Source organism: Symphalangus syndactylus, chromosome 11 (assembly GCF_028878055.3).
Source record: "Symphalangus syndactylus isolate Jambi chromosome 11, NHGRI_mSymSyn1-v2.1_pri, whole genome shotgun sequence".
NCBI lineage: Eukaryota > Metazoa > Chordata > Mammalia > Primates > Hylobatidae > Symphalangus > Symphalangus syndactylus.
Genome location: NC_072433.2, coordinates 42,435,909 through 42,461,986, shown reverse-complemented (window position 1 = coordinate 42,461,986; position 26,078 = coordinate 42,435,909). Strand labels below are relative to the sequence as shown.

Sequence of the window (26,078 nt, the reverse complement as noted above, 5' to 3'; positions counted from 1 at the left end):
ACCTCCCTCCTGGCTTGCAGGTCCTTCAAGCCAGTTGTTCTGCACACCTGATGACTGTCCTCTGCCTACAGGTGTCTTCCTTAAACATTTTCCCAATGATTAAAGGTCCTTAGTGAGGTGCTATGAAAGGAAGGCTACAGAAGCAAAACACATTTAGAAAATGCAGTATGCTTTATCATCTTCTTGGAGACTCTTAATAAACACTGAAAAACATAAGACTCCTGGATGTTCTGGGGTGATGAAGTCTATTTAACTTTGTTTCACCAAGCACTCCCCAAGCTTAGGTGGCCGTAGGGCGATTGGTCCCATGACACTTAATATCGTTTGCTCTTCTTTTCCCATAACAATCTCCATTTTCTTTTCCTGTTTTATTTTTCTCCTTGGAACTTAGCATTCTCTTAAATTCAGTTTGTCACATTTGTGTATTGAATATTCTGTTTCTGTCCTCCCCACATTCCCATTGGAATTCAAGCTTTATGGAGTCAAGGATTAACATACACACACGCACTCACTAACAGGCACCTACACACATGCACACACACATGCACCTAGAATAGTGCCTTAACATGGTGAATCCTCAACTCACTACATATTTGTTGTAGTGAGTTGTAGCATGCTTAGGCCAGCATGCTTCTCTCAGTCCATGTTAGACAATATCGGGATCAAGCAGAAATTACTTAGCTGCTAGCTCCAGGAAATACCTGCTCTTGTGAATCAACCAAAACACTTTTTATCAGTTTTGATGACTGACATCTTGCTCATCAAAGTTTGCTTCAGGACCCTTGCCTCATTCTGTCTACTAATTCGAAACCATTTGTTAGAAACTCTGTCCTGTGCCAATAGCTCTCCTACCTTGTAAGACCCCCCTTAAAATCACTCACCCTGGCCCTAAAGCCCCATCAATGCCTTCCTTAATTGTCCCCATATTGAGATTCTATCAAGGTGGTGTTCTGCGTCATCACAGCTGGTCTGAGCTGGTTTGATCAACTTATCTGTGCTCAGTCGACAGGTTTTCTGACAGTCCTGAGCAAGGCCAGTGATTGACAATTCAATTATTGTAGTATGAATGAATCCTGTTGACTGCTAATCCAAAGAATCAACTTTGGCAAACAGGTGTTTTTACAAGCCAGGAGCAAGCTTCTCAGCCTGCAGTTCAAGGTCTTTGGGTCACATTTCTTACCATATGCTGGACCCTGGCTATTTCAGATACTCATTGACCTTAGCTTGCATTCTTCTGTCAACTGCTCACAGGAGTGGTTCACTGGCTTGTTGATGAGCCTCTCTAATCTCTCACAATTTCAGGGACTACATTTAGGGCATTCCAATCTACTGAAAAATCTTTGGGTCCAAGTAGACCACACTTTTTGATTAACTTATATAAGAGCAGAATCTTGCTTTTCTCATTGGTCACATAGGTATTAGAATTCCTCCTCTGCCCTTCTTGAAGCATTTGTATTATAATTTAAAGCCTGCTAGAGCTGCCTTAACAAATGACTACAAACTTGCTGGCTTAAAAAAATAGAAATGTATCATCTCACTGTTTTGGAGGCCAGAAGTCCAAAGTCAAGGCATTAGCAGGGCCACACTCCCTCTGAAATCTCTAGGGGAGAACATTCCTTCATCTCTTTAAGCCTTTGGTGGCTCCAGGCATCCCTTGGCTTGTGGTTGACATCCTGGCTGCCTAATTCTAGTTACCGCTTTGATCTTTATGTAGCCTGTGTCTCTCCTTTGTGTGTCGCTCATAAGGACACTTGTCATTGCATTTAGGGCCCATTTAGATAATCCAAGGATCTCAAGGTCTTTAACATTATTACATCTGCAGAGACTTCTTTATTCCAAATAAGGTCACATTCATAGGTTCTGGGAAATAAGAGATTTCTGGGGCCACCACTCAAACCACCACAGGGTTGTCAGAATGAAACCCAGTCATTCACGAAGCATTGCTTTAGAAAGAAATAAAATGTGTTATTTTTATTGTTATTTTATTGTCAGAGGCAAGGGAGCATCACTGTTTCCAGAGCGAAGATACTGAACCCCTATTATAGAATATTCTGCCTTCCATGTAATATCTCACGTGAAAGAATTTGGAATTGTTTTTCTCTTACTTTGGATGTCCACCTGTAGAATTCACTTATTCAGAGCTTGCAACCACTTTCGGAATAAAGTACTCAAGGCCTCCTTAAATCGGGTAGACCATATCTTTGCAACCTCCTCTTCCATCCCACCTGCCAAGCCAGCTGCGACTCCTCTCTATGCAGTGAGCATGCCTTGACTCTAGGGCTTTTGCTCAAGCCTTTCCCTGCCCATCTCCACCTACAGGACCCCAGAAATAATCATCCTTCGATATTTTCCTCATCCCCCAATCTCTGCTTCCTAATCCCATTGTGAGATTTAGTTGCCTTCTCTAAAATGTCTGTGATACTTTTCTACTTCTCTTTTTTACCAACTATACCTGTATTAGTTAGCCAGGGCTGCCAAAACAAAGTACCACAGACTGGGTGGCTTAAACAACAGGAGTCTATTTCTTCAAAGTTCTGGAGGCTGGAAGTCTAACATCAAAGTGATGGCCAAGTTGATTTCATTCTGAGGCCTTTCTTCTTGACTTGTAGATGGCTGACTCTCCCTATATCTTCACGTGGTCTACCCTCTGTACGTGTTTGCATGTTAATCACCTCTTCTTATAAGGACACCAGTTATATTGCATTAGGGCACACTGATGTGACTTCTTTTTACTTTAAGTATATTTTGAAAGGCCCTGTCTCCAAATACAGCACATTCTGAGGTACTGGGGGGCTAGAACTTCAACATGTGAATTTACACGGGGCACAGTTCAGCCAATAGCAATACCCTAGTTATTTTCCATATGTCAGTCTTCCTCACCAGATTGGGAGCAGCTTCAAAAAGACCCTCATCTCATCTTTTCCTTCTCCTCTGTCGCCATGTTGATTTGTTTTCTTCTCTTTTGTCACCTCTGCCATCTCCTCTTCTTTCTCCTTCTTTCTCGTCCCCTCTCCCTCTTTCTTCTCACTCCCTTACTCCTCCATATTTTTCCTCTAGTCCTTCTTAATTTTTATTTGTATTTGTTTTTATTTTTACTTTATTTATTTATTTTGAGATGGAGTCTCGCTCTGTCACCCAGGCTGGAGTGCAGTGGCTCAATCTTGGCTCACTGCAACCTCTGCCTCCAGGTTCAAGCGATTCTCCTTCCTCAGCCTCCTGAGTAGCTGGGATTATAGGCGCATGCCACCATGCCCAGCTAATTTTTGTATTTTTAGTAGAGACAGGGTTTCACCATGTTGGTCAGGCTGGTCTCGAACTCCTGACCTTGTGATCTGCCCACCTTGGCCTCCCAAAGTGCTGGGATAACAGGAGTGAGTCATTGTGCACCAGCCTTTATTTTTATTTTTTAGAGACAGAGTCTCACTCTGTCACCCAGGCTGGAGTACAGTGGTGTGATCTCAGCTCACTGTGTAGCCTTGAACTCCCAGGCTCAAACGATTCTCCTGCCTCAGCCTCCCAAGCAGCTGGGAGTACAGGTGCATGCCACCATGTCCGGCTAATTTTTTTGTTTGTTAGTAGAGACAGGGTCTTACTATGTTGCCCAAGCTGGTCTTGCACTCCTGGGCTCAAGCAGTCCTTCTACCTAGGCCTTCCAGTCCTGGGATTACAGGCGTGGGCCACTGTGCCCAGCCTCTGCTCCTTTTTTGTAATAAGTACTGCTTTCCACCTGTGAGATATTTAATTATGTTATCTCTTTTAACACCAACAACAACTTTAAAAAGACAGTGGCATGATTACCATTTAACATCAGTGTGTGAATCCATGGAGCCTTGCAGCTTTTTAATCTGTATGTTGGGTGACAAGGCCAAAGTTGAAATCCCAACTTGTTGGGTGCCAGAGCTTCTACTCTTCCCAAAGCAGCCTCCTAGGATCCCCCAAATCTCTGATTCAATACTTTGCACACAGTGGGTATTACGCAAATTTGTGTGAATGAATCAACAGATGTTGAATCATCAAGGCCATTTAAAATATTTTAAAAATAGCAAAGGAGGGTAAGAAAATCAAATCATTTGAGCAAAAGCTATTTGTGCATCTGACAATTGCAGCAAAAGCATCTAAACAGCAACGTTTGTTAGTGGTCTGTGGGTTAATTAGTAGGTGCATGCTTGCTTCTGTGGAAATAAGACCTCATTATCCCGTCTTTTTTATTTCAAGTCTGACATTTATGAAAGGTGAACAGATAACTTATCTGTAAGAGCAGCCAGCCACTGCAGGGCTCCTGCCTTGACAAAAATACTTCTCCTAGTGTTTGTTTTCCTGAGAGCCTACACTCGTGGCTTGTTTGGCAAGTCTCTTTTGAAACCTGGGACTGCAGATGGGAAGCAGTGATCTGGCAACTCCATCAAAGCCACAGAAGGAAAGAGGGGAGGATCCCTCTCTTGCTGGTGACCTTTCTGATTCTGTCCCATGAGGCTGCTTTCCCTCTCTGAGACCCTTGACTGGCCAAAGAACACTGCTGGGAATTCTGGTGGCCAGCCTCTGTGTGCACGTCTGAATTTAGGAAGGGGTCCAGTTCAGAGATCTTTGGGGCTCAAAGAGGGCAGATCAGATCATGGGTGGTGCTCACAGCTTGCTTTCTCGCTAGACCACACTAGTACTTTCTCAGAAAAGTCTTCAGCTATTCTCCCCCGAAAATGGAAGCTTCCCTTTTTTTTTCTGAGCACCTAGGTAACTCTTTCCAATGAATAACTTTTAGTAGCTAGGCATCATGGTAAAAATAGCTCATATTTATTGAGTACTATCAATGCCCAGCACTGTTCTGAAGGCCATGAGTCCCCACAGGAGTGCCATGAAGTAAATATTAATATAATTACGTCGATGATAAAGCGATAGCTGACTCTTGATGTGGCAGTACTTCCTCATGTGAGTACAGATGTCAGAACTCATTGAACTATACAACTTAAATGGGGCTAGTTTTTTTGCACATAAATTACACTTCAATAACGTTGATTTAAAAATTACACAAGCACTTGTACAGCGCTTGCTGCATGGCTAAGCATGATCCTAACTGTTTTATGCACAGTGTCCCACTGAATCACAACAGCCCTGTAAGGTCACATCATCCGCATATGAGGTTAGTATAATCCCAATTCTACCCAACTTTCAATACCAAGGAAAGAACAACCCCCATACTAACAATATTTTACATTTACAAAACACTTTGCAGTTTCCCAACACCTTCCTGTGCCTTGCTTATAAACTCCCCTCAGTTTCTTTGAAAGTTCTAGAGTAATCATTCCCTATACCGCTTGCTCCTCTGGCAATGAATCACATGCGATTTTTGACATACTCCCGCTTTTTAAGTTTTTGTAAAACCTGTTTCTGTTCAACTTCTGCCTTCTTAGCTCTTCCCTTCACATAGCCTGTAACTGTGCTTAAGGCAGAGGTCTGGAAAAAAGGAAACAAGAAAGAACGAGCTTGAAATTAGCCTCAGGAGGATAAAGCTCCAGGTTTAGATTTGGCCAAGTCATTTTAACCTCACCACACCTTGATTATTCTCAACTGTGCAATGGGGTAATAGTATCTACCGTATTTTTATTGTGGGTGTCTGCTATATTGATAAGATTATTATGGTCTTTTAAAGTGTATCTAGACTCTGGAAGCGAGATGTGCAGGTTCATATGTCAGTCATACCACTTACCTATGTGACTTAGGGATGCCTCAGTTTTCTCATCTATGAGATGGGGATATTAAAAGTACTGACATCACAGGGTTGATGTGAGGTTCAAATGAGTTGATACATGCAAAATTCCCAGAACAGTGCCTAGAACATGGCAAGTACTACATAAGTGAATTACTGTTATTGTTATCGTTACTCAATCTGGGCTAAAACTATATTTTGTAAGCCAGGCAAAAATTGATACCTTTACTTTGCTGATGTGGAAGCCAAAGTTTAGTAGGTTATGAGACTGATCAATATCCAGTTAGTTAGAAGGTAGCAGAGCTCAGCTCACACACTGTTGGGAGGATGAACGCTGGAACGTGACAATGCTATGTCAAGTGTGCAATGTTCCGCAATGTGGTGGCATGAGAGGGTGCTGTGGCTTCTGCTCCTCTTCTCTTAACACAGTTCCTGGTGCCCAACACATGGCTACTAATAAAATAAAGGCAGTCTGTGAATGGCTCACCACCTGCTAAGCTGTGTGTTGAGGCATTACATATGTTGTCATGTTTAATTTTTGTCATGAGTCAAGATTATCTTCCTCATTTACAGATGAAGAAACCAAAGTTGGGAGCAGTTGAGAGAATTTGTCTTCATTACTCAGATAATAAATGACAGAGTTGGAATTCGAACACATGACGCTCTAACTCCCAGGCCCAGGCTAGTAAACACTAGACTAGATTCTTTGGACTTGACTGTGAGGCAGAGGGTCAGGGGAGGCCTTGGGTATGGGAGGAGGTGGTTTCCAGATGCCCTTTAGGCGCTTGGATTCAACTGTCAGACTCATGTCTCAGTCTTCCTTCTCCCAAGATGGCTTGTGACATCTGGAAGGGCACAAGCCCAGGAGTGGGTCACCTAAACCAGAAACACATTGTGAGTGGCTTCCCAATGCCCCTGGGAGCACTGGTGGATGAAGTCCCAGCATTCCATATGTTGGGTTTTAATGCTTACCTTCTGTGAAGGTCTTAGCTTCCAGGGAGAGAAGGAAAAAGCAGGAGAATATCTGAACTGGGCATCTTCATCCTCATTCTCAGTACTCAGCTTTTGCCCCATTGTGCCTTCTGCTGCACGCACAGCCCGCTTGCTTCCTGCCTTGGCCTACCTGGCTTCCTCGACCCCCACACTCTGCCTTCCCCATTCATTTGTCTAAAAAATCCCTGACCAAGGGCTCCTTAAAGGAGTGGTTGATTCCAGCACTGGGGCAGGGAAAATCCGAGATGAGCCAGGGGCATCTTGTCATGCCAGAAAGCAAGAAATTTCTCAAAATATGAGAAAGAATGCAAAAGCCAATGTGAAGAAACTCTAAATAGGCAGAGCTGGAACAATTTGAGTCACAAAATAAATAAAGATAGTAACCCACAGATTATAACCCATAGAATAAAATAAATATCCACAAGTCCATACTGGTATAAATAAATAATTGAATAAGTTCAACTGGCGTTCCTGCCTTTACATCCTTTGTATATGCTGTGCCCCCTGCCTGGAACGTCCTCCCTCTGCTCCTAGTGAGCTTCTCTTTATCTTTTAGGACCAAAGAGAAGGACTTCCTGCTCTGTAAAGTCTTCCTTGATGTCTTGAGCATAGCTGGTCTCCTCTTCCTGTTCCATGCCTCCTATATTTTGTGCACATTTCTATCTGGGCCCTCCCCACACTATTCCTCCACAACCTACGAATGTCTGGAGAACAGGTACCATAGCTCAGTCATCTGGCCATCCCCTGTGTGTGGCACAAGGCCTGAAGCACAGATGCTTTCGAGAACTTGAACTTGCTAAAGTAGGTTTGTCTTTCTCAGTTATGCGTTCCATCATCCATCCAAGTGCTCCCACCAATAAACTGGGAGTCAACCTTCCCTCCTCTCTTATCTATCTGCCCTAGTCCAATCAGTCTGGGCCACCTCTGTCCACTCTTCTCCAAGAGAATGATTGATCCAGGCTTTCTATGCCATCTGCCACACACGCATGCCCAAGCTGTCATCAGCTTTCCTGTACAACGTGTTCTTACCTGGGCTTTGCAGCCTGCTTCCAGTTGATCTGCTTAGGGCATAGCCAGAGTGCTGTTTTTAAGTAAATCTTTCGGTGCAATGTTCTTTGGCCAAGTGATTTTAACCTCACCACACCTTGATTATTCTCAACTGTGCAATGGGGTAATGGTATCTATCATACCTTTATTGTGGGTGCCTGCTATATTGATAAGATTAGTATGGTCTTTTAAAGTGTATCTAAACTCTGGAAGTGAGATGTGCAGGTTCATATCTTAGTCATACCACTTACCTATGTGACTTAGGGATGCCTCAGTTTTCTCATCTATAAGATGGGGATATTAAAAGTACTGACATCACAGGGTTGATGTGAGGATCAAATGAGTTGATACATGCAAAATTCCCAGAACAGTGCCTAGAACATGGCTTTCAAGGCTTCCCTGGATCCCTCTGATAAAGCACAAATTCCTCCATGGGCTTTGCAAGGTCTTCTTTACACTCCCTGCAGTCACATCTCTTTATTTTCTCTGCTTTTCCCAGTTCCTCCAGCCCCCCAGGCCTTTGTACACACAGAATCTCTGCTTGCACACATGACCTCCCTTTCCCCTCTCCGCCATGTCCTTTGTTTGTCTACCAATCTGCCTGGTTTCCATGAATGCTGCTTTCTATGGTGAGTCCCCTCTGACATCTGAGACTGGATCAGGTCTCTGGTTGGAAGCATTTATAGTATATTTTCCTTTTATCACATTTGCAATTAAGGTGACCAACCATTCTGGTTTGCCAGGACTGGGGAGGGCTTAAGTGCTAAAACTGGGTAAGTCCCAGTCAAATTGAGGCAAGTTGGTCACTCTACTTGTAATGGATTGTTCAATGCCCACTCACAAAATTAAGCACCATGGAGGTAAGGGCCTGAGTGTTTTATTCACATCTCTGTTCCAGGGCCTAGTACAGTGCTTGGCATGTAGTGAATGCTTAGTAAATATTATCCGGATGGACAGATGAGTGGATGGATCTTAAAAGATCCTTTCAACCCTTTCGTCTGAGATTCAATAAAGGTAAATCCAAATAAAGCAGTAGTGATGTGTACAATCTTTTCAAATGTCCTGCAGCAACTGGAGAGTGAATTCTGCTGGTGGGAAGGACAGAAATTAGAACAAAGGATTGTTTCTAAACAGAATGCCTGCATGCAGATATGAAAATGAGGCGAGTAAATGGCTTCAGCAAAATGAGGTCCTCATGATACTATACTGAACACTATTCATGCATCCATTCCTTAGAACTACTCTACCAAGTAGGTACTGGTTTTCATCTCTCCTTTGCAAGTGAGAAAAGTGAGGGATTGTGAGGTTAGGTAGCAAGTTCCAAGTCACAAGGCACGCTGGTGTTAGAGATAGGGTAGACCCCAGGCCTGGAAGCTGCACTGATTAACTTGCCTCTTTATTCATCTTAGATCCCCTTATGCTTTTCAGTCTCTAGGCACCAGTGAAGAAATTGGGGATCACAGGAAAGAAAGGAAACACACAAAAAGAAAGAGGGTCTGGAGCTGGAGACGAAAGCAGAGACTCCCAGTAGGCATCTGGGGCTCCAGGGAGAGTCTGAGTAACAGAGAAATCGTAAGAGCAACAGAATCTGAATATTAAGAAATCAAGGGTAAATGATCACTCCCTAAGATTCAAACTTGGAAATTGTCTTTTTCCATAGAGGAAGAGAATTGAAGTATTGATTGCATTTATTTTCTCATGACACAAAAGGTAAATTAATCCTTTTAGAGCAGAAAACATGTTTTATTACATTCTGAGTAATTTCCTTTGAAAAAGCAAAACATTTTTTAGAGCCACTGGCAGTAAAACTAGATTCCCCTCCCATGTCTTAGAAGAGAATGTGTGTCATTATTCATGCATAATCTGATTCCAAATGATTCCTTGTTTACAGTTTGTTTTTTGTATTTCCTTGTGTAAGCAAGAATTAATACACTAAGACATGAAAGAAGTAAGTTAAATTATTTTTACTGCTTCTCTTTAGGACGTACAATATGTCTTCTTTAACTCTCAATGACACGTAAAACAGACAAAGAAAAGCACAAATAAATACCTATGGAAACAAAGATAAATATCCCAAGGAGAAGCTATGCGCTTTGGGGTCTTGCCTGGCCCGTCTTCCTCCCTGGCACCTGCTGGGTACCAGGGGACCTGGTCTTCCCCCTCCCTGACAACCACTGGGTGCCACACCATCCTGGCTTGCCATCTCAGAGAACCTCCTTCCAGCTGAGCTGGAAGCAAGATGAACATCCAGATGTGCATGCCTTTTGCATATCCTGGGGAGAGTGGCTCCTGGTGGGGAAAAGCCCTAGCTATTCTCATTTCCAACCCAGAAAGCTGCCAACAACCTCTGGTGTGTGCAAATGATCTGAAGATGGTATTTGTGTGTTAATTGGTCAAAGAATTTCAAAGCCTACCTGGGACTTTAAAAAGACTTGGTTATTGCTACATATTGGCTATTGTGAATAATGCTGCAATAAACACTGGGGCATTCATGTCTCTCTTCAATATCCTGATTGTAATTCTTTTGGATAAATAACAAGAAATAGGATCACTGAATCATGTGGTAGTTCTATTTTTAATTAATTTTTATTTTTTGATACAGGGCCTTGCTCAGTTGCCCAAGCTGGAGTGCAGTTTCGTGATCCTGGCTCACTGCAACTTCCACCTCCAGGGCTCAAGTGATCCTCCCACCTCAGCCTCCCTAGTAGCTAGGACTACAGGTGTGCCCCACCATATGTGTCTAACTTTTGTGTGTTTTTTTTTTGTAGAGATGGGGTTTTGCCATGTTGCTCAGGCTGGTCTTGAACTCCTGGGCTCAAGTGATCTGCTCACCTTGGCCTCCCAAAGCACTGGGACCACAGGTGTGAGCCATTGCACACAGCCGATTTTTAATTTTTTTAGGAACCTCCATACTGTTTTCCATAGGGGCTGCCTCATTTTACATTCCTACCAACAGTGAACAAAGATTTCAATTTCTCCACATTCTCACCAACACCTGTTGCCTTTTGTTTTTTGGATAGCAGCCATCCTAACAGGTGCAAGGTGATATCACATTGCGGTTTTGATCTGCATTTCTCTGATAATTAGTGATGTTGAACATCCTTTCATATACTTGTTGGCTATTTGTATGTCTTCTTTGGAGAAATGTCTATTCAAGTCTTTAGCCCACTTTTTAATTGGTTATTAGTTTTTTTGCTATTGAATTGTAGGGGCTTCTTACATATTTTGAAAATGAAGTCCTTATCAACTATATGGTTCACAAATATTTTCTCCAATTCTGTAGGCTGCCTTTTCACTCTGCTGATTATTTCTTCTGTGCAGAAGCTTTTAAGTTTGATGTAGTCTCACTTGTCTATTTTTGTCTTTGTTGCCTATGCTTTTGGTGTCATTTCCATGAAATCATTGCCATAACAAATGTGATAAAGCTTTTTCCCTGTGTTTTCTTCTGAGAGTTTTACAGTTTTAGTATTACATATACATTTCCATCAAGAGACAAATGAATAAGAAATTGTGACATATATATATATACACATATATACACGACATATATATATATACACACATATATACACACATACATACATACAATGGAATAGTATTCGTCCCTTAAAAAGAAGGAAATCCTGCAATATGTATCAATATGGATAAACCTTGTGGACATTATACAAAGTGAAATTAGCCAGGCACATAAGGACAAATTTTGCATGCTTCCACTTATATAGGTATCTAAAATAGCCAAACTCATAGAATCAGAGAGTAGAAAGGTGGCTACCAGGGGCTGGAAGAGAGAGAGAAATGGGTTTGCTAATCATAGGGCATAAAGTCTCAATTGTGCCAGATGAATGAGTGTCAGAGATCTGCTGTATAATATTGTGCCTATCATCAACGCTGAATTGTACACTTAAAAATGTGTTAAGAGGGTAGGTCTCCTGTTGTGATTTTATCAAAATTAAAATTTTATATATTAAAATCATAAATAAAAATAAAATGTTATATAATAAGCCTTGGTCAACATAAAGGATGTCTCAAGGTGCAAATTAGATTGAGACAAGCAAGGGACAGAGGACTTACATGTAAGGATGTACTCACTCTCAGGTGGTAACCTGCACTGACTTGAGCCTGAAAGAGAGTGACTTCTTACCTCTCTTGCCTCATTCTAGTTTCAGTCTAAAGATGCCTCTAAGTGTGTGACCTTAAATTCATTTTTATACTGCCTTTCCTGGAACTCTGTTCTTGGCAATCCGAGCAACTTACATTTCCGTTTTGCTAACTTACATTTGCTAACTTACATTTCCCTAAACAACTCTGTATACGTGACAACTGTTTAGAAATATGTTTCTACCTCTTTAATTCCTGTGTATGTGACATATAGCTCTTTTATGCCTTCATTATAAGAAAAACACAGAAGCCGTTTTTTTGCATTTAAAGCAGAGATGAAATAGATAGCATGTTTTTGATAGGGATGATCAACTGTGGCAGTAACAGGGCTGTAAAGTTTGACCTTATGAATCTGGAATACTATGGCCGCTGGGAAGTGGAGGCCTCCTGTATCACTGGGTCTGTCTTGTCATCCCTTCACCCCCCCGAACTCTCTTTGAAGAGATAAAGTGGGTTTATTTTCTCTCCAAATCAAATAAAGTGTATTCTTTGTCATCTGTTAGTAGGTCTTAGGCTCAGAGGATAGTTGGACCATCCACAGCTAGATACTGTAGTGAAACTGACATGAAATATAATAGCAGCTTACTGAATCTTTACCAGGTGCCAGCCCCATTCTCAGCCATCACTTAAATCTTCTGCCCGGTATCAGTCTTGGAACCAGGCAAGACTGGCTCCTGCTTTGGGCCCTGTGTGCATGTGTGTGCATACATGTTCCATGAGCTCTGCCTTGGCTCTTTGCCGGCTGTGCCTCTCCCCCTGGGGATGAAACTCTGGGGCTAAGGGCATATGTTCACCTGTAACTCACGTCTCCTCTTCTAGTCCACACTCGGTGTGTCCAGGACCTCAGAATTTCCTGTCTGTGGCTGCACACACCTCTCTCCTAGGTCTGTCCTCTCAAAGGAGGATGGCACTGCCAGTGTGTGTCCCCATATCCAAGAGGTGGACAACTGGGGTGGGGTGGGTATCAGAGTGGAGGGGTATCTGGAATAGGGATAAGTAGATCATGCACTTGAGAACCCCTTTTGTGTTCTGCTTCTTCAGCCCTGCAGATGTTAGGAATGGGCCTGCTCACTACAACTCTGTGAGGTTTTCTTATTATTTATCTTCATTTTATAGAAAAAGAAACTGAAATATAGAAAAGTCCAGACATCTCCAAATGCACACATTGAGTGGGTCAAGGAGCCTGGATTTTTAACTCAGGCAGCCTGGCTTCAGAGCTCCCAGCTTTATCCATGGTCCTGACAAGCAGCAGTCCCCCTTCTGAGATCACCACCACCTGGTGATGCTACACTACAGTGTAACAGGGAGATCATGACAGCTACCCCAGAGGCAGCAGCAGCAGCCATGAGGGCTTCCTGGGAGCAGGCCCTGCATTGGGTGTTCTGATGCAGTGTGTCAGTCAGGATCCTCTAGAGAAACAGAACCAATAGCATGCATGTGGTTTCTCGTAAGGTATTGGCTCATGTGACTGTGGAGGCTGGGACTCAGGAAAGCTGATGGGGTCATTGGAAGGCCTGAGAGCCAGAGGGCCGATGGTACAAATGGTATAGATTCCAGTCTGGGTGTAAAGCCCTGAGAACCAAAAGTGCTGGGGGCAGGAGAAGATTGATGTCCCAGCTCAAGCAGTCAGGCCAAGCAATCCCTTCCTTGCCTTTTTGTTCTATTTAGGACCTCAGTGTATTGGATGGTGCCCACCCACACTGGGGAAGGCCATCTGCTTTGCCCAGTCCACCAATTCAAATACCAGTCTTTTCCAGAATTACCCACATAGACATGCCCAGACATAATATCTAATCAGCTCTTGGGACATCCCATGGCCCAGTCAAGATGGCGCATAAAGTTAACTATCACAACAAGTCAGAACAACCTCAGCCTGGAGGCAGAGTCCTGGAGAGGTCCTTTCGGGTCAGGTGTTACTCACTTAGTCACTGGATTGCAGATGGATCCTGGGGGTCAGTGGGGGCCTGATCAGTGGCTGAAAAGATCAGAGGGCATGAGGGGATTTAGTGACTTCACTAAGCCTGGACCTTTAACTAATATTAAACAATGGGATGAACTGAGAATGTTTCCCTAAACCTGTGTTATCCAATAACATATCTGCTAGACTCAACTGGCTCTTGAAATTTGAGTAAAATTAAATCAAATTAAAATATAGCTCCCCAGTCACACTTGCCACGTTCCGTGTGCTCAATAACCACAGGTGGCTGGCAGATACCCTATCAGAAACACAGAACAGTTCCATCACTGCAAAAGGTTCCACTGGACAATTTTTGAGTAGCTTTTGCCACTATTATTGATTTTAAAAGGACACATTTCCAACCTGTATTGGTCCGTTCTCACGCAGTTATAAAGAACAACTTGAGACTGGGTAATTTATGCAGAAAGGAGGTTTAATTGGCTTACAGTTCCACAGGCTGTAAAGGATGCATGGTTGCGGAGGCCTCAGGAAATTTACAATCATGGCAGAAGGGCAAAGGGGAAGCAGCCACCTTTTTCACATGATGGAGCAAGAGGAAGAGAGAGCGCAAAGGGGAAACTGCTACACAGTTTCAAACAACCAGATCTCTCCTGAGAACTCTATCATGAGCCAGTACTAGGGGGATGGTGCTAAACCATTAGAAACCCCTGCCATGATCTAATCACCTTCCACCAGACTCCACCTCCAACACTCGGGGATTACAATTTGACATGAGACTTGGGTAGGGACACAGAGCCAAACCATATCACAACATTTTTGCCTTATTTCCAAGTGTCAAATAATTTTTATAGTGATATGCCAAAACAGGATTAGGAATGTGTTTGATACAGCAGGTTAAATTGTCCTCTTGACTTTTAAGACCTTTAATATGCTCATGTGCATTTTGACTATCCAAGAGGGAACTAGAGAAGGCAATGTTTTCCAACTTATTTGGGCTAGATTATCTTATTTTTTTCCATATGTATTGGGTCTGATGTTCCATCTATAAGGTGCTCCATCCAAGTAGGAAATGTTTCTTTAGAGGATGAATGTGAAGCCAAACTTGTTGGGACTCTTTTTCCTGGAAAATCAGTCGCCACATAAGAAGTCAGGATACTCTGAGACCTGCATGCTGGAGAGACTGTCCAAAGCATCAGACACAGGGGAAGCTACTTTGGTCCCTTCAGACGAGACCAGCCGTTCATTGAATACTTCTGTGTGACAACAGTTGATGCCCAGAGGGATTGACCAGCCATACACTGCCCCAATTTCTGACTTAAAGAACCCAGGAGATATCATAAAGTGGTGTTGCTTAAGCCACTAAATTTTGAGGAATCTCTTACATGGCAGTAGTATCCAGGACAGAATTTCTCCACCAAGAAACTAAATGTGTTAACAAATCAGTCACTTATCCTTAGCTTACAGTTTCTTTTCAGCCCTCAAAAGAAAAATAAAGTAAAACAAAAGATGCCAGACATTGATTATTACAAAAAGGGAGCTGGACTAAGATATTTAAGGGCAAAGAAAGCTAAAGGCAAATTCTGATTATGTTAGTTATCCATGCTGCATATCAAATTACCCCAAAAAGTATTGGCTTAAAGGGACTGGAAAATCTTACAGTTTCTGTAGGTCAGGAATCTGGGTGAGCTTAAGTGATCTTCTGGCTCAGGGTCTTTATAAAGCTGCAGTCAAAGTGTAAGTTGAGGCTGCAGTCATCTCCAGCCTCCACAGGGGAAGAACCCACTTCTAAGCTCACTCATGTGGCTTTTGGCAGAATTCATGGACGGAGGCCTCAGTCCTTCCCTAGCTGTTAGCTGGAGGGCACCTTGGTTCCTAGCCATGCAAATCTCTCTATAGGGAAACTCCCAACATGACAACTGGCTTCAACAGAGCAACTGAGAGGCCAAGAGAAGGTGAGTGTATTAGTCCGTTCTCACACTGCTATGAAAAAATATCTGAGACTAGGTAATTTATAAAGGAAAGAGGTTTAACTGACTCACAGTTCCGCAGGGCTGAGGAGGCCTTGGAAAACTTACAATCATGGCAGAAGGGGAAGCAAACACTTCCTTCTTCACATGGTAGCAGGAAGGACAAGAATGAGTGCCAAGCAAAGGGAGAAGCCCCTTATAAAACCATCACACCTCATAAGAAGTAATTCACTATCACAAAAACAGAGTGGGGGAACCACCCCTATTATACAATTATATCCACCTTGTCCCTCTCATGACTTGTAGAGATTATGGGAACTATAATTAAAGGTGAGATTTGGATGGAGCCACAGCCAAACCATATCAGTAAGCAAGACAGAAATTGTCATCTTTTGTAACCCACCCTCAGAAAAAACATCTTATCACTTCTGCGATATTCTATTTATTGTAAGCAAGTCACTAGGTTCAGCTCACATTCAAGGAAAGGGGCTTAAACAAGGGCATAATTAATAGGAGGTGGGGACCACTGGGGGCCATCAAAGAACCTGCCTACTCTACACTGACATTTTGTTAATGGAAGTCAGGTTGCAGTTACCTGACGGTTAGCAAGTTTCTTGCACTGAGATGGAAAAAGCAGTGACAACATTGTATTATATAGGATATGACCATTACAAATAGAATACAACAACTCATATCTGCTTTCCCAACATATCTGCCTTCAACCCCTATTCCCCCCATTGCCCCTCCTGCTTGTGGATCTTTGCCAAGTTCATGCAATGTTGTTGTCTAAAGTATGGACATCTCAAGCTACTTTCCATGTGGTAGCTTCTAGTAGTTCTGCTTTCTTGGAAAACCCCACGTGTTCTTTTGATCCTTCTGCCTTTGCTCTGTGTTCATTACTGACCTAAAGAGCATAAAGTTAAATTCATCTTATCTTAGCAGCTGTTGTATTGCTCCTCCCAGAACATGGGAAGTACAGTAAGATAATCCTTTCAGCCCAGCAGGAAGAGAATATTCGACATGCACAATGGGGTGAGGATTAATAACCTCACCTGTCATATATATTAGCTAAGGTTATAAGGTTCCATGGTATCACAAGAAAAGCTTCTTAGATTGTAAAGTGAATGTAATAACGTGCAAAATTAATAATGTGCTCAAAATTAGCCCCTGAAAAATTTCCTTAACTTCCACATAAAGTACAGAATACATTTTGTATGCACCTTGCAGGCTATCGAAAAATTTATCACCTAGGCTTTTCTTTGTCCTGCATTGGAAAAGATAATCATTTCCTTGAATGAGGCACAGATGAAGCAGTTGACTTGGTTTACTGCCATTGTTCTACCAAAATATTCTTATTTAGTTATGTATCACCCAGCAGGTTTATGAGAGTTTATACAAGTTGAAAGAGTGTATTTGGTTTTACTGTCTATATTTTTTATTTGTTTGTTTTATCAATAAAACAAAGAAAACAAGGAAAAGAAGTAGTGTGGACTCAGAAAGTCTAGTAATAGTGTGGCTCAGTGGTTAGTTACCTTATTCTGTAAAGAAACAGTAAGTAATTTAGGCTTTGCAGGCCATACTTCTTCTGTTGCAATACTTCAACTCTGCCTTGGATCATGAAAGCAAACGAACCTAAATAATCATCATAGCTGTGTTCTAATAAAGCTTAATTTACAAAAAAATGTGGTGGGTCAAACTTGGACTATGGGTCATGGTTTGCCAAACTCTGGCATAGTTGAGTGATTACTTGTCTGGTTTACTTTGCATTAACTCTCTAAAATCATCCATCCTACCATTCATTCACCCATTCATGCAGCCACTTAGCTAGGCACCCAATCATCTATCCATCTATCTACACATCCATCCACACATCCACCCATTCATTCATCCATTTACCCATCCATCCTCTACCCATTCTTCTATCCATCCATCCATCCATCCATCCATCCATCCACCCATCCATCCAGCCACTTATCTAGGCATCTGTCCATTCATCCATCCACCTATTTATCCGTTGAGTCAATTGGCGATCCATCCATTCATTTATTGATTCAACACATGTTTATTGAGGGCCTGCAGTACCCAGGAAGAACATACATCTATAGTAGGTGGAATATTATTCTTTTTATGCTGAGCCAAGAGGACATATGGTAATTATGGCTCTATACCACAACTGTCACTGAGATTAGTGAAGCTGAGGCAAGTCTCCAAAGTCAGGACATTTGCCCTTTCACATCCAATTGCCTCTTACACCCACCTTCATTCCAAGCTGTCTCTTTTACTTCTTAATTCCTCCTTGAGCTGCAAGAACAAAAAACAAACAAATAAGCACATCTGCTTAACATTAGAGCTGCAATGTAAAATCCCTTTGCCCAGGCAAGGTATGGAGTGGTGAGATAAACAGACTCTTTGAAAGGTGCCCTTGTGTCTCCTTTGCAACCTACAGAGCTTCTCATCCTTTCAAATTCTGACAGAGGTAAGAGTTTCCCTTTAGTTCTTTCTATTGTATACTTAGCCATATTTGTAAGACCTTTTTGTTGATCCCAAGCCCTTTAAGTGTTGTCACTGTTACCTCTGGGAACAAGTAAAGAGCCTCCACTAACGCCAGATACATTTCTGAAATTATTCAATCCTTAAAAACTTCTAAAGTTTACCTCAGGCCTGCAAAAATTACACAAATGGCTAATGACTAGCGTCCAATGCTATACCAAAGATGTGGCATTGCCCTCCTCCCCCCAAAAAATACAGAATTAATGATAGGGGAATGAACATGAAATATCTGGGTCAATTTCTGATGTGGTGAGACAAATTGACACATGCATGTGACGATCTTTACATAATGAATGATCTTTCTGTGAGATCTGCCACTTGTCTCCTGCTAACACTTCTTCTAGGAGTTAATATAATAAGAGTCACTGCTTGAAGGGGCTTGGGTTTGCCACCAGGTTGCAACGTTGGCTCCAGCCATGAGGTGGCCTCTCTTCAATTGCTGGCTAAGCCTTCCGATGTGTGCAAAGAGCTTCGATGTCCCTTTGGTTTGAACAGGTGCTGAAAGCTGGGGAAAGCCAAAATATTTTTTTCTTTCTGGGTCATGAACTGTTTGCTGTTGGAAACATCTGTATGGACAGGCGTATGGGCTAAACATAACAGAAGTGCAGTGAACGATGATACCAGTCTTTGCTAGGGAGCCCCCTGAGGACCCCAATAAAGTTCATCTTTTAAACACGAGCCCTGTGCTTCAGGCCACAGCGACAAGCAATGAATTATCTACGTTGGTTAAAAGGCCAAGGTCGCCTCATAACAACGTTGCCCATATGCTGCAGTTAAGTCAGGCCTGTCCCCAAATATCATTTGGGGAAGATATGTGTGTGTGTGTGTGTGTGTGTGTGTGTGTCTATGCATGCATGTGTGTGTGAGCGTGTTCAGAGTCAAGCGATGATGTAGGCCCGCTTTCAGAAGCAAAAATCACCATAATTAGAGGAAATGCTACAAGTTCATTTCCGCAAAAAAGAGCAAGTGAGGGAGAAGGAGTTTAAAGACTAGATGTTTAGACAGGCCTGCAAGCCCCCTTGTGACCTTGCTCTGATATTTAACAAAACATTAATCTTCTTGCCAGCAATTATAAAGGATACAGTGATGTCGCTGGCTCTCGGAGAGTGAGTAATAGTAATTCCATTGTTCCCCTTTATTTATGCCTTGGCTGTACCAGGCAGATGAGGTAGGTTGGGGCTTTGATATGTTATTATTCCGCACTGGCAATACATAAAGGATGATTACACAAATATCTGTCTGTTTCGGAGGCACTGTTTCACACCTCCTTACAGCTCCAGATCAAAGCGTTTCAACATTTTATTATGAAATCATGAAAATCCTCCTCTAGTTTGCATATGAATTATAGCCTTTTTTAAAACTGCCTATGTACCCCAGTGACAGTGGCTTTTGAACCGCAAAAGGGAACAAGGTGTTAGATATTTATTCCTTGAAGGCTGTGCTAGCCGGATAATCTTGCCGAATGCTTTTCGCCAGGGTACTGTCCAAGATCCAGCAAACACAAAAGCTTGCGGGTGGGGGGACCCTCCATGTCACACAGAGGCCAACGATTTCTCCTTCTCTTGTCAGGAAACAAAATGTGGTGTGAAAGCTTCCCTGTGGGAGAGAAGAAGAAAGAAAAGTTTATGCACCTTGCGATTTCAAGCTAAACAAACAAAAAAAAGCCATCTTTGCCTTCCTAAAATAAAATAAAATCCTTACCCAGTGGTTGGGGTGGTGGCTGTGTTTTACTATAGGTGATGGCTTCTGAGCTGTCACTCAGACTTTTTGCCCGCATCAATTTGGCAAAAACAGAGGAGAAGCAGTGGCTTCTTTTGTGGGATTCGTATATAAACTGAGTATCTCCCTTTTTAGTTGACCTCCTTCTCTGGGAACAATTAATAATCTCTCTTGGAGCATGGAGGGTGAGAGGGAAGTTGCCTGACAATTTTGATGTTTCCAGCATATATACGTGCCCCGGGGTGTTGCTTCTTTTACAGAGGTTTTTGTTTCTTATGCGGATCTATAAGGAGTACACAGACTGCAAGAAATCAAAGCCATTTTAGTGAAGGAATCTTTATTTGGGATGGGAAAGGTCCATTTGTAGTTACAGAAGATACAGTTTGGACTTGAGATTCTCTGGCCTTATGGATGGGCCTCTGGCTTTGACTAGCACCTGTGGTCTGGGCACATCTCAGAGACCATAAAGGTGACCTGTCTTATGAAACGTGGAGGGCGAGGAGGTGCTTCATGGAGGACAGAGAGGAAGAAAGAGAAGCAAAAGCATTTTGCTTTTTCATTTTCTGAGGGAGTCAAACAAAGTGATATTCTACATGGAATGGATTCTAAACCTCAGCCCGTCCCTGGTCATGTGCAGGGAAATGGACACCGACCATATAGGAGACAGCTGACCCTGTGACTGAAAAATCACCCTCCCTGTTTATGTAGAGTTGCATGTGGTGTAGATGGCAAAGTGAGGAATTGCCAATGTTTCCTGCAAAGGAAGGTCTATCTGCAGGCCTGGTTGTGCCTCTTGCTGGCTTTCATTCAAGGATACTTCAAATTTTGTTGGGACATACTATTCTTGCAATAAAATATTTGTCTTCATCTCAATTAAGATCACCCTGAAATGTATACCATTATACCTAAATAGCTCATGGAGTGACTTATAGTTTACCCCGTTTGGCTTAAAACCAGCAGGGATCTATCAAGATCACAAATCCTACCCTAACTTTGAAGCCTGTCCTGGTACCCACACCCCGCTACTTACAGACAATGTGATAGTTGAGACTGTACTTAATTTCCACCATCCTACCTGCCTGTCTCTATTACTCATAGCCAGTGGGAAATCTTTGCTCATGTCTGGCCTCTCCAACTGTCAGATCCCATCTCTCCTCTCAGACCTTCTGACCTTCAGACCTGTTGACTCATGCCACTTCCCTCTACTCAGAGGGGCAAATAGTTTTGTTTTATAAAGAAGCTTTAAATGATTGGTAATGTCTACCAGGAATACTGTGTTGAGGACGATTATGAAGCTTAGACTGGACCAGGGTGTGATGGAGAAGAGTAGCTTGATTGATTAGTGATGACTGATTAGTGAGGATTGATTAGTGATGGCTGATTAAGGATGATTGATTGGTGATGGCTGCCATAGTCATAGAGGAGAGAAGGAAGCAACTGTGCTGAGCCTACAGAAGTCACAATGTCTGAGCCTGCTGGGCTGCCCACACTTCCCCTTTCTCCCTCCAAATGCTACCATCCTCCCAAATCCATAGGGAAAAGGACACCCTTAAGAATTTGCACCTAGAATACTGAAATGATTAATGATGTGTTCACAAATTGTTTGCATAAGGAATACTTTCTTCTTGTCATCCTGAGAAAACATGATATTGGTCTTCTAACAAAACTTGGAAAGCTAACTTGAGAGAAACCTTTAGTTGCTCTACAACAGCCTCCTCATCAGGTAAATGTATTTCAGCATCAGGGATTTAAAAAAAAAAAGAGTCTACTTTTGCAGGTCATCTTTTGGGATTTGTTAGGATTTGTTAGGTCACCTTTTGGAATTTAAGCATTTGTTAGAAAACCAATTCTTACCGTGAATCCTTGTGTCCTGCCCCTCCTATATACTTTAAGATACAAAAGAAGCATCAGAAATGGCCCTTCTTATAAAGAACCTGCTAAGATGTGAAAGGGCCAAGAAAGAGGATGAAGGAGAATGGTGAAAATGGCCATAGGGTGAATATTTCTGAAAATAACACTGTAAATAATAATAATTATAACAGCACCAGCACACAGTTTGAAGGCTGTCTATGTTCCAGGTATTGCCCTTTATAGACATTTAATCCTATGACAATCATATGAAATAGAGTCTTACTATAATGGTATCTTTCTTTACAGATGAGGAAATAGAGGCACCAGGAAGTCAAGATAAGGGCAGGGTTAGGACCAAGATGATTGTCCACATTGCTGGAAATTTTTTTGCATTTGGCTCCTGGGAGAATAGACTCCAAAAATTTACTTGGGTCTTTATTTAGCAAGAAATAGTATTGGTATTTAGATAGAATATTTAGATTTCCAAGAAAAAAAACCAGAGTCAGAATAATCTTTTCCCTTGTAAATAAAAGACAGAGAGAGAGAGAGAGGGAGAGAGAGAGAGAGAAGGAGTGAAGGGGTAACATTCCTCTGTGTGAAAAGTATAAAAGTGTCCCAGCGCTGGGCTGGCCTCCTGCTGCTGGGATGTCCCCCACCCCTGCGTTCTCCTCTCGGCCCAGCAGCCCAGCTGACACGTGATGGAAGCTCACAAAGGGAAGAATTCCACAGGCTGGGCTCTGAGCTTGTCCATAATTTGTTACATTGTTCCTCCACTTTGCTGCACGTATCAGATATGCAAGACCCCCGACAGCTCTGAGACCACTGCAGTGGCTGGGCACAATGGGGGGGCTCTGAAGCTGAATTGTGGCCGTAACCTGGAGTTCCTTTGCCTTTGTGACTGCCAATAGGATGCTTCAAGTCATTGGTGTGGGCCTTTGTGAGTGCGATTACAAACCAGGAGAGGAAGGGTGAGGAAGCGGGGCTATCTGTGCACACACGTGCAACAGTTACTAAGCTGGTGTTTCTGGGGCAGGCGGAATAGGAGCTGGGTGTTTATCACATGGTCATTCTCCTTTACAGAATCCTCTGTGAGCTGAGCTGCTAACCACTATGACAGGACTTTGTTTTGGTAGCATGCTAAGTTAGCTTGGCTGTTTCCACCTGCTGCTCAGACCCACTGGTGACATCATGCTCGCAGGCTCACTGACAGGCTGGAGGATTCTAGTTTCATGTCCAAAGAACAAGCAAAAATGGAGCCGATCCATGTGGGAATGGTGCCCACATCTGAGGCCTCAGTCACATGTGTCCTGAGAGCTCTGGTCAGTGTTCCTGCAGTCCATCTCCCAGATGGCCCTCTTTCGAGACTGACCCATGCCCCGGAGCCAGAGCTCTGGTTCCCTGGCAACCGTCCCTCCCTGCCTCTCCTCACCTCCCACCCTATCCTTCTGTAGACACCTGCAGCTAGGCTGCAGCAGGCATGTAGCCATTTGGAGACTCAGTTTCCTTATCTTTAAAATGGGGGGAGCATATAGCTCCCTAAAATTTAGGAGGAGAGGGCTAGGCCAAATCATCTCACACGCTTGCTTTGTATCTCTCCGCTGCTTCACTGCCCTTTTAAAAAATTATAAAGCAGGTATTACATATTGTATACATGCAGTACCTCTGTAGGTGCTGAAACATAATAAAAGGAAAAAAATCATGCACTTGCCACTCAAATTATGAAATAGAACATTGCCAATATGGTAGTGTTTTCTGTATATTTCTCTTCTATCTCATTCCACTCTCATAAAAGTAATCAAAATATGGGTCAGGTGCAGTGGCTCATGCCTGTAATCCCAGCACTTTTGGAGGCCGAGGCAGGTGAATCACTTGAGTCTAGGAGTTCGAGACCAGCCTGGCCAATATGGTGAAACCCCATCTCTACTAAAAATACAAAAATCAGCCAGGCGTGGTGGCACACGCCTGTAGTTCCAGTTACTTGGGAGGCTGAGGCAGGAGAATCACTTAAACTAAGGAGGTGGAGGTGAGCTGAGTGCAGTGAACTGAGCTTACACCACTGCACTCCAGCTTGGGCAACAGAGTAAGACTTTATCTCAAAAAAAAATCAAAATATGTACATCCCTTCAGACACACACACACACACACACATACTTAAAAATAAATAGAGAACATTTTAAATGGTGGGAAAGTTCAGGCCCATATGAAAGTAGAGAAAATATTTGATGGGTTCCCAAGTGTTCATCACCCAGCTTCAGCAGCTGGTAACTCCTGGCCACGTTTGTTTCATGCCTACTCTCCTACTTTCTTCCCCTTCATATTATTATGAGACCAATCTCTTATGTCACTTTATTTCTTCTAATTTTGAAAAATAAATATTTTCTTTCTTTTTCTTTTCTTTGAGACAGGGTCTCGCTCTGTTGTCTAGGCTGGAGTGCAGCAGCACGAACATGGCTCGCTACGGCATCGACCTCTCTGGCTCAAGTGATCCTCTCACCTCAGCCTCCTGAGTAGCTGGGACCACAGTTGCATGCCACCATGCCTACCTATTTTATTTTTTATTTTTTTGTAGCCTTTGTTGCCCAAGTGGGTCTTGAACTCCTGGGCTCAAGAGATCCTCTTGTCTCAGCTTCCCAAAGTGCTGGGATTACAGGTGTGAGCCACCGTGCTCAGACTTGCTTTTCTTTATAGTTTTACTGCATGTGTATATATTTCAAAATCCGTATATTTTTAGTTTTCCTTCTCTGTGTATTTTATAAAAGCAGGATTATTTCGTGTGTTTTCTTCTGCATTTTCTTAAAATTCAGTTTTATGTCTGGAGTTCATCCTCCTTGGCGTGTTACCTGTAGCTTATTCACTGCTGCTGCTGAGTAGTATTCCATTTTATGAGCATTCATCATTTATTTAACCATCTGTGTATGGACATTTAGGTGAGTTCCTGTTTGAGCAATTTTAAACAAAGCTGTTGCAAATATTGATAGACATGTCCTGTGGAACATACCTGCAACGGTTTCTCTAAGTAGAGACCAAGAGATAAATTTTTAGGTCTTATCATATGACCCTTTCTAACTTTATACAATGATGCTAAATTGTGTTACTGAAGTAGTTATTTTAACATATAGTCCCATGCTGATATTTGAGTTCCTGCTGCTTTACATCCTCACCAAAACTTGACATTGCCAGATTTTATTAACGTTTTGCCAATCTAATGGTACAAAAATGAGTGATTTTCACGATGACGATCATTTATCTTTCCCTCTTTCCCACTAGGGTTGAGCACTCGTGGTAAACTTCTCTAGTTTTCAATCACTTTTCCTCCTTGGTGAAGTTTCTATTGTGTCACTTTGTCTTTTGCCCATTTTCTATTGAATTATTTTTATTTTATTTAATTTATTTATTTATTTATTTATTTTGAGACAGAGTCTCGTTCTGTTGCCAGGCTGGAGTACAGTGGCATGATCTCGGCTCACTGCAACCTCTGCCTCCCGGGTTCAAGTGATTCTCCTGCCTCAGGCTCCTGAGTAGCTGAGATTACAGGTGCGTGCCACCACTCCCAGCTAATTTTTGTATTTTTAGTAGAGTTGGGGTTTCACCATGTTGGCCAGGATGGTTTCGATCTCTTGACCTCCTGACCTGCCCACCTTGGGCCTCCCAAAGTGCTGGGATTACAGGCATGAGCCACCACTCCTGACTGAATTATTTTTTAATATCTTAATTTTCAAGAGATCTGTAAGTATTCTAATAATTAAACTTTTATTGACTGATTATTGATTGATTGTCTGGAAATTATATTCTCCCAGTTTGTGGATTTTTTTAACTCTTTTTTTTTCTGATGAATGGAAGTTCTTAATTTTAATGTAGTCATGTTTGTTAATCTTTTACTCTGTAGTTATTTACTATTACCATTATTATTATTGGTCTTGCATAAGAAAATTGTTCCCACCCAGCAGTCATAAAGACATTTTTATGCATTTTCTCCAAAAAGCAATAATATTTTGCCTTTTATATTTAGCATGGTTAATCTGCCTGGGGATTTTGGCATATAGTATGAGGTAGGGACCTAATTTTAATTTTTTTTTCATGTGGGTAATGAATTTCTCCAGTCCAACTTATTGAATAATGATTGTCCTGAAGTAGTTAATGGATTTGAGTTATAGCTCGGCAAATTCCATGAAGA

General features: G+C 42.3%; 1 long non-coding RNA gene across 3 annotated transcripts in view; it reads left to right on the top strand.

Moving 5' to 3' along the window:
* Positions 1-26,078, top strand: part of LOC129457750 (uncharacterized) — a 220,490-nt gene that overhangs the window by 183,252 nt on the left and 11,160 nt on the right. For 2 of the 3 annotated variants that reach the window (XR_008649360.2, XR_010114413.1), the window contains exon 2: positions 25,322-25,438. This is a non-coding gene — a long non-coding RNA (uncharacterized lncRNA). Of the gene's footprint in view, positions 1-21,571; positions 21,777-25,321; positions 25,439-26,078 lie in introns of those variants that run through there. The other variant, XR_010114414.1, reaches the window with a different exon arrangement.